The 9139-nt window shown below is 43.7% G+C and overlaps 1 long non-coding RNA gene across 1 annotated transcript; it reads right to left on the bottom strand.

Annotated features, from left to right (window-relative positions):
• Nucleotides 1–274: 274 nt before the first annotated feature.
• On the bottom strand, nucleotides 275–8865 carry LOC108641604. The gene is made up of 4 exons (XR_001922119.2): nucleotides 8768–8865; nucleotides 6944–7008; nucleotides 3371–3588; nucleotides 275–372 (listed from the first exon to the last, which is right to left on the bottom strand). It is a non-coding gene; the product is annotated as an uncharacterized LOC108641604 (long non-coding RNA).
• Nucleotides 8866–9139: the final 274 nt, after the last annotated feature.

Consider the following 9139-nt stretch of genomic DNA (forward strand, 5'->3'; position numbering starts at 1 on the left):
TCAGAGAAGGACATGTCCCATGTAACAGAGTAACAGGAGAAAGAACTGAATGATTTAGAGATCATCATTCTGTCAAGATGTTCTGGTGATGAACAAGGACAGTGAAACATATGTTGTTTGAGTAGTCACACAAACCTCAGGGAAAACATATGATAGAAGTCATGTCTTTCAGTGTTCATAAAACATAGCAGCTACTCAGATATGTGCCATAAGGACATGTTTTCCCAGGTTTAAATGGGTGACTTTAATGCCAGGTACCACCACCTTCTCAGCTCTTCATGGTCTCTTTTGTAGATAAATGTGCTCTTCTGTTTCTCTTTTTCTAGTAACACTCCAGCAGTGCCTCTTCATTTGTCCTCTCTGGTTTTCTTCCTAGACAAAAACCCAGAGAAAAAGGACTACTGGCATCCACCAAGATGTGTGCAGACTCCAACATCATAAAACAAGCACATCTTTCCCTACCTTTGCAATCCAAAACATGCTCTGGCACTAAGTTTATCTTTCAAGGACCTTCTCAGAGAAAGCCCATTGTGTATGTACTTTGCAGGGTCAGCCAGCAAAGCCCCCTTCACTGTAGGTGTCAAGACAAAAGATGAACACTGAGATACCTTCCCTGCCCTCAGTTTCCTCAATAATCTTGAGGATGGCTTGGGGTGCAGTTAAGGTCATCTAGGGCTGCTCCTCCCTTGCCTGACTTGTCCAGATCAGAGAGTCACCTCCTCCTCTAACCAGCTTTTTCTGACCTTGTGCAGTGTTTCTGCTGTGGAAAGTCATGCCATTGGTCTCATCTCACTTGTTTTAAACATTAGAACCACCCTAATTCCCCTGGTCTTCTTGCTGAGAAAGTCCAACCAAGACAGAGATGTTTGGAAAAGTGGTTTCACATAGAAAGGAGCCTTATGTGTGATATGGAGTCATTTAGAATCATATGTGTGATATGGAGTCATTTAGAATCATAGAATCATAGAAATGTTAAGGTTGGAAAATACTTCTAAGATCATCAAGTCCAACCATCAGCTGAGCACCACCACCACCACCACCACTAAATCCTATCCTCAAGTGCCATATCCACAGGTTCTTTGAACAATTCCAGGGATGATGACTTCACCACTTCCCTGTACAGCTTGTTCCAAAGCCTGACAACCCCTTCCATGAAGAAATTTCCTCTAATATCCAATCTGAACCTCCTCTGGTGCAACTTGAGGTCATTTCATCCTGTCACGACACTTGTTTCCTGGGAGAAAAGAGGCACAACCTCCTGTCAGGTAGTTGTAGAAAACAAGGTCTCCCCTGAGCCTACTTTTCTCCAGGTTAAACACCCCCAGCTCCCTCAGCTGCTCCTCATCAAACTTGTGCTCCAGCCCCTTCCCCAGTTCTGTGGCCCTTCTCTGGACACACTCCAGCACCTCAATGTCTTTGCTGTAGGGAGAGACCCAAAACTGAACACAGGATTCAAGTGCAGCCTCACCAGTGCCAAGTACAGGGGAAAAAGGTTTGGGAGTGGTATAGATGCAAAACTAGTCCTCACTCCATAATAAACAGAGGATAAAGACACTGTTTTTCTGTGTAGTTACAATTTTTTTTCAAACTTTCAGTATTTGAGTATCGTCAAGGTAGGGAGGATGTTATGGCTTATGCCAGGCTTTTCACAACAATTCTTATATTTTAACCTCTAAAAACGAGGAAGGAGAAAAGTGCTGACATAATGGTGGGTCTGTTTGCTCTGACCATTTCATCCAGAACAGTTCCAGTCTCTTGCAGAAAGCAGTCAGGGGGTTGATCTTGCACTGCAAACCTGCAGAAACTTAACTGACATGGCACAGCTTGAAGGACTGTTTTGTGAGCTTATGCTCCTCACTGCAGCAGTCTTTGGCATAAGTGATGGATGGATGTGATAACTACCACTACTTCTTTTTACTTGCATGTCATTAACGTATTGCCTCTTAATGTTAATAAAATACACACTGTAAACTTTACAATGTAAATCTTCAGCATCATAAAGGCCCTTTTCATGTGAGTGGGTATTGCAGGTACCTATAAATTTAGGTGGAAGAAGAAGCTGCAAGACAACAGCATGCCCAAAAGAGAGGGTAAAGACTGAAAGCTTCCTGAGAACTGATAAGCCCAGGAGAACTAATGATCGTCTTGAACCTTCAAGAGTTGATAAACACAGAACCAAGAGTTTGCTACATTTGTTAAAGGTGACTTACACACAGGAGCCACCAGGACATCAGTACAACCCTCTGCTTCTGAGCAAATGGCCTCAAAGCTGTTGCTCCAACTGGGAGCTGTATGATCCATGACTGTGCAAGTGAACTGTGAGAGTGAATGTGCCATGTGAATAGTTATTTGCCATTAATAATAACGGCTTGTTTTGATCTCCAATAACAGCCTAATGAATAATAAGCATTCTAAGAAATATTGTCTGTGATCCTTGTCTCCCACAGCTCACTTCCCTACCAGGGAAAAGGGAATTTACAGCATGAGAATGGTGGACATTTCATTTCAGCAGCCGAATGACTTCACATAAACAATGATAAGGGAGAAAAAAGAAATAAGGCTTTTGTTGTTGTTGTTGCCCTGAAACTTGTTGAGAGAACTCAAGAGCTTTATACAAGGACAGTATGATAGTTGGAAGCCATTTGAAGAGGAAGGGAGTGGAAAGGAAAGGGGAAGAAGTGGGAAGACTGCACTTCCTAAATAAAGACAGATGGTGCCTGTGGTTTCTTTTGTAGGTGTGTTCTTGCTTCCTTGGGTGCATTTGCAATTGAACACATTTTGTCACCATCTGACATGTTTATAAAAAACTACTTGCTGGATTGGTGAACACACTGATTTATGCTGGTTTTCTTAAAGACTCCAGAACTACTGGGTAATAAAAAAAAAAAAAAAAATTGAAAAATTGCTTGTTTCTGCAACTTCACTTTCTGAGACTTAATAAATAAATACCTCTCCAACATCCCCACAATCCCACCCTGTTGTCTCCCATATAGCACTGTGTTGTGTTCCCATTTATAGCTCAATACATTCTCTTGTTCCACACAGGAAAGCCCAGAACATGGAAAGGCTGCCTGACACCACAGCTTATCCCATCTGTAGCAGCTGGAAAACACAGAGGTCTGCAGAAGTGAGCACTAACAAGTAACTAGACAGAATGAGAGACACAACTACGCTTATTTCTTGAAAGACAAGATGCATCAAGATGTTCTTTACAGCGGTAAAATGATCAAAAACACATGACAGCTTCTGCTTACAAGTATTCCTGTCATGTCACCCTTCCCTTTATACCAAGTGCCTTCATTCCCTAGAAATAGTTGTGTCTGATAAAGATTAAAAGAGAGGATTTAAGGCTCAGAGTGTGTGTGCATACCATCCTGTCCTGTTCCTGTCTGATCATCCAAAGAGAAATCTCCCAGGCTGCAATATTTGCAAGGCTTGCTTTGTGCTGCATTGTGTTCTCCAACCCTTTTTTCCCTTGGATTTAGTCCACTTCTGTAATATGGGAGGACAGAATACTTCATCCTCCCCTTTAAACTTCCAGTTTTGATTCATCAGCTGTTTCATCAGGCTGACAGGTGATCTCAATTCCTTCAAAACAAACATCCAGAAAATTAATTTTCTCCCTTTCTCTACCCATTCCTGCATAACACTGAAAAAGCATATGGGAGATAGCAAAGCTATACATGTTCACATTTCTGCTCATACCCCAAGGGAGGTTGTGGCAAGGTGGGGATCGGCCTCCTCTCCCAGTGACAGGCTTCAAGATGTTCCAGGGGAAGGTCCAGGTGGGACATCAGGAGGAATTTCTTCATTGAAAGGGTTGTTAAGCATTGGAATGGGCTGCCCAGGGAGGTGGTGGAGTCCCCATCCCTGGAGGTGTCCAAGGAAGGACTGGACTTGTCACTCAGTGCTCTGGGCTGGGGGACAAGGTGGGGATGGGGCACAGGGTGGACTTGATGGTCTAGGAAGTCTTTTCCAAACACCACCTTGTCTACTGGACCACAGCATTAATTACGATATCCAGTCATTAGAAATTCATATATGAATGGAATGGATTCTCTCAGCTTTTCCTCTCCACATCCAGATGATTGACTCAGACAATGCCCTGACAAGACATCCAATTACTGCCCCTACTGTAGACTTTGCTGTATTTACTATTTTATCCCCACTCCTGTCCTCAAATACATTTACTTTATTTATAAGACTATAATCAAGGCTTTCCTTAAATTGTACAGGCCCAGAAAACTAGAGTAGAAATCTGAAGAAAGACTGCAAAGTACCATCCAGAGAAAAATAATCAGATAATGGCAGTAGAGGGATTTTTTTAGAATTAAACATGAAAAGAAATAAACTACTGCAGTATCCACTGCACTATCTATACTGCAATTAATTTAATTTATTTTATCCTGCTTTGTATCATCAGTGTTCTGCATGCTGCAGAGTTTTGTTCTGAAAATGCAGAATTGCAGATTCAAAGTAGGAAGTGAAGGGGACAAAATCAGAGCTTTCAGCATCAAAGATCATCACAGTGGAGGCCCTCGGGAAAGTCCAAGGAAATTATTTAGGATTAATACACAACTGTATTAACTGGAGGTTTCTGCTAAATTGATTAGCAGTGAAATTAGCTACATTAGCCTTTCCCAACTTTAGGCTTCAAATTGACCCAAAAGATTAATTTGGGCAATTCATACATCCCACTGCTGTTGCTGCTGTCTGATCACTGCCTACAGGAGCTGTCACCACACCGGGCAGACACTGCTCATGTAATTGTTTTTAAAAAGCTCTCTGTGCAGCTACAGGGGGTAGAAATACTGGGCTTGTTTCAGCCACACGGACCTAGAGAAAATAGATGGCAAAAACCTCCTCTTGCTCCTGTTGTGGGTGGCTGTTTCTGGCGGCGGGGGGAGTGTTTGATGACTGCACGGGAGGCACTCGCTGCCCACAGCTGTGATTTCCTGCCCTGCCATCCACTTCAGAGTGACTCAGTGGGGATTGTGTGCTGCTGAATGCACCCCCTGAATGATGAACTCATCCCTTTCTCCCTCTCCCAGAAAGGACCTTTGTGCAGTGTAAAATGCACCCAGCTGCACAGCCAGCCAGGGAGCCAGTGCTAACATTTCCAGCCGCACGTGCTCTTCCTCGACACAGTGCTGTCCACCCACGTGGAGCTCGGGTCCTCCAGGCAGTTCATTCCAAGGTTATACTGCTGATGAACAGGACTAACTATTTTTATTTATGATATTAAATACACCCTAACAAAACTGGAGACCATTAGAGGTTTCCTCACTGAACGGAGCAAATAAAATGCATGAACTGACACGGATCGATACGAGTTTATCACATCAAACACTAATTCAAAGACACAAAGCTTCATGCAGGCACATCATACATGGGTAGGAGAGAGTTGCCTTGCTTTCCAGAGACCCTCAGTGGCCTGCTAGTTAAAAAAGAAATAACTCCTGGTAGTTCCCTTGGGCTGACAGCCACTGAGAGTCACAGAATCACAGGATGGGTCAGGTTGGAAGGGAGCACAGTGGGTCATCTGGTCCAACCTCCCCACTTGAGCAGGGTCATCCCAGAGCACATGGTACAGGTTTGTGTCCAGACAGTTCTGGAACATCTCCAGTGAGGGAGATTCCACACCCTGAGGTGCCTTCATGAATGATCAGGTTGGGAGGTCCCTGTGACCCTCACTAGAACAGCAACAGCAATTAATTTTAAATATCGACTCGCTCTACCTGTGCTGAGCAGCACCTGCTGCTGTGGTTGAGGAAAGCAAACATGCCTTTGTTTTTTGCATTCAACAGGATATATAAATACATAAATACCCCCAGGTATTTATGGGGGCGATGCTGGTACTTCCTTGCTGTGACTCTGTTCTCCAGTTTACACATCCATGCCCTAATCCAGGATAATCAGAACCGTGAGTTTTCCCTGCCTGTCTGGATCACAATGCCAATACTGTTCATGTCTTATGAAATGTTCACTACAAAATGTTCGCTGTCTTTTGAAGAACCCTGTCTTTCTTTGGAAAAAAAAGAAAACTCAGATAACTCCTCAGCTCAGGTATTCCCCACAGCAGCACTTTGCTCACACCGCTAAATCAAAGAGTATTATAATGCAAAGTAGCTCTGTGTTGCATATCAGCTTCACAAGAAACATCACATGAACCTGGAGCTCAGGCCAGCAATCATGAAGTTTGGATATCAAAGGTGTTTTACAATATTGTTCAAACATAATAAATACCTCAGGCAAGTTTTTCAAATCTGTCAACTGACTGAAAAATGATGTCCCATCAGAGGCTGCTGAACATGTTTCCCCCATCATCCTTACCTGTTAGGAACAGTAATTGCTCCTCAAACGTGGAGCCACAGGAAATGCAGCAACAAATCATATCTACATCCATCCCTAACTTCCACATACAGAGTAACATCATCCATTCCCATCCCACCCTGACAGTTTTAATGATGCTCTCCAGAAAATTGTGGGAAATAGAAAGCAATCCCTATCTCTCACACAGGACACAGTCCCAAAAAACCTCCAGTAGCAACACAGCAAGGAGATTAATAAAGCTGTATTAAAAGGAAAATTGTGACAAAATCTTAGCTATGCCACTGCTACTTCTGTTTCACGTAGATATGTGTCCAGTTCAGCTGGAATAATCTTAAAGAGAATTAAAACGCATTACAGTTGTAGAAAATAATTAATTAAGACTGTAGGAGATCAAAAACTGGCAGTGACAGATGAAGTTCAGGTGGAGAAAGGCGTTTGCCTCCGTCTCCCCTCTTGTCAGGCATCAGCACAGCTCCTCTCAGCATCACTCAGCACCTGCAGCAGTTTGTCTCCTGATGTCAGGCTGAACTGTCTGGATGGCTGTCCTTGGGCTTGGCGGTGCTACCTGTTGGCTACCTTTGAAGTGGGGAATGGAGGGAGCCACCAATACCTGCCACATGAATTGTCAGCCCTGTCCCTAAGTTGCTGGGCTGAGCTCTCTTGCAAGCACAATGTCTGCAGAGGAACAGATAGGGAAGAAGACTATAATCTGTTATCATGAATTTTAATGCAGTGCTTTATATTTATACCCAAGCTATAGTCCATAAAACTGAAATGAATTTCTAATGCTGTAAGTATTATTTGCTATTTTCCATTCTGGTTGCCATTTCGTTCAGATTTTCTTTAATAATGCATTTTATAGGCCTGTACCTCTGCAGCTCCCCTCTGCCAGCTCAACTCCTCTGCTAACAGTAGCAATGCTTCACAAAGCCCCGTGATTTGAAGTGACCTTGGGACTACCTTTTTCCCTGTTCTCCCCATGCTGGTAAAAATCACAGCATTAACTGGAAGTAGCCCTGAATTCCCTGGCTTTTGTTAGCTTATCTCGGATTCTCCCGATGTGCATTTTTGATGTTTAATTTCTTTTGTATTTGGCCACCTCTCTCAACTTGGAAGGGGAGCAGAGCACCCCTCCCCAAACAGCAGCCAGGAGCATCACCAGCCACCTGCACACTGAAGGGAAGCATCTCACCACTGAACCTCCCAGTCATCACAACCACAACCATCCCCTCATCAGCATGGTTGTCACATCCCTCCAGTCTCTGCCACGGTGCATAGACGAGGCTGCTAAAGGTTGCAAAGAGAGGCAAGTTGCTTAAAAGCACCCTGCTGCTGACTCCCTGCCTCATGACTGACATGCTGAGGATGCCATGTGTCAGGTGCCATTTCCTTGCCTGCCTCCCCAGGCAGGTACCCTTCCAGCTCATGGAATAAAGCCTCTTGCAAATTAGGAGCAACGAGCCCTCCCTGCTGCTGTCTCGTCCTCTTCCCGGGTCTTGCCACTTCAGTTAAACCCTGGAATTGTTCTTCCTGTTATTGCCTGGCATCCCTCCCTCTGGGGGCACTGCTCTTCCCCATCCTGTCCCTCCATCTCCTCTTTCTTGGCTTTACAGCAGCAGAACTGTTTGCTAATGAGGGAAAACTCCCAGCTCCCGATGCCTCACCCTGCCGACATTCCCAAGTGTGGGCCACGCTCACGCCGTACACTTGCAAGGAGTGGGAAGCCCTTTTGTCCAGGTGGGCCTTGCAGCTGTTTCTCCAGCTAAACTAATAGAATTTAACGTGCTCCCTTTGCAGCTGGATGCTGACTCAACTTTTCCAAGCAGCATATGGACAAATGCTTGTTCAGGTTTGTATCACATACCCAGGAAAACCAACCTTTTCTCCCTCAAGAGAAATACGCCTTATTTGGCCTGTTTTATCATAAAGGCATGAAGAAGAAGACACCAAAATAAATAAACCAAATATGGTTTGATGAGGTAAAAACTGCTGTCAATCATCCCAGCTTGGATGGGGCTCTGAGCAAGCTGGTCCAGTGGAAGGTTCCCTGCCCATGGCAGGGGGGTGGAACTAAAGGATCTTTAAGGTCCCTTCCAACCCAAACCACTCTAGGATTCTATGATTCTATGAAATTAAGGAAGGCCCCTGTCTGTTCAGTGGTGACTCAGCAAGCAGCATAACCTTCCTGGCTTGACCTCCCACGATACAGAGCCCATATAAGCAGTTTTAAAGCTAAACAAACACTAAACAAACATACAGAGAACCTTATGAAATATTTCTAAAGCTGGTCTCAGGGCTTTGAAAGCATCAGTTTTAAGGCACGATTTACTGTCTGCTATCACAACAAAACAAATACCACAGATTAAAGCAAAATATGTCTGTGAATCTACAAAATATGGAAATAATGCACATGGAAAATGGAAATCTTCCTAACCATCTGGAGCCTAAGTGTTTGCCATCAATATTGGATCCAGTAGCACTGTAGCTAGTTAGCATTTTGTCACTGATTTCACTAAGGCCAGGAATCATGGATAACCACAAGTGTTTGGAAATGGAAGCTCAGTATTAGGTAAGCAGAACTCACTTCCAGCAATTATGAAGTCAGAGGTGTGCAGCTGCCTGGTTGATTTTATTTCTTTGCATGCTAGACAGTAGGAAAAGGAGAATAAAAAAATATTATTTCCTTTGCTGTTGCTGTTTAATCACTTTGGATAATTCTGAAACTTCTACCCAAAAATTATAATCGTGTTGTGTAAGATACATGTCTTAGCAAGACAGAATCAGAAGCTGAAAGTTTGAAACTCAC

Source organism: Manacus vitellinus, unplaced genomic scaffold, assembly GCF_001715985.3.
Source record: "Manacus vitellinus isolate BGI_N305 unplaced genomic scaffold, ASM171598v3 scaffold_7_pilon, whole genome shotgun sequence".
NCBI classification, from domain to species: Eukaryota; Metazoa; Chordata; class Aves; order Passeriformes; family Pipridae; genus Manacus; species Manacus vitellinus.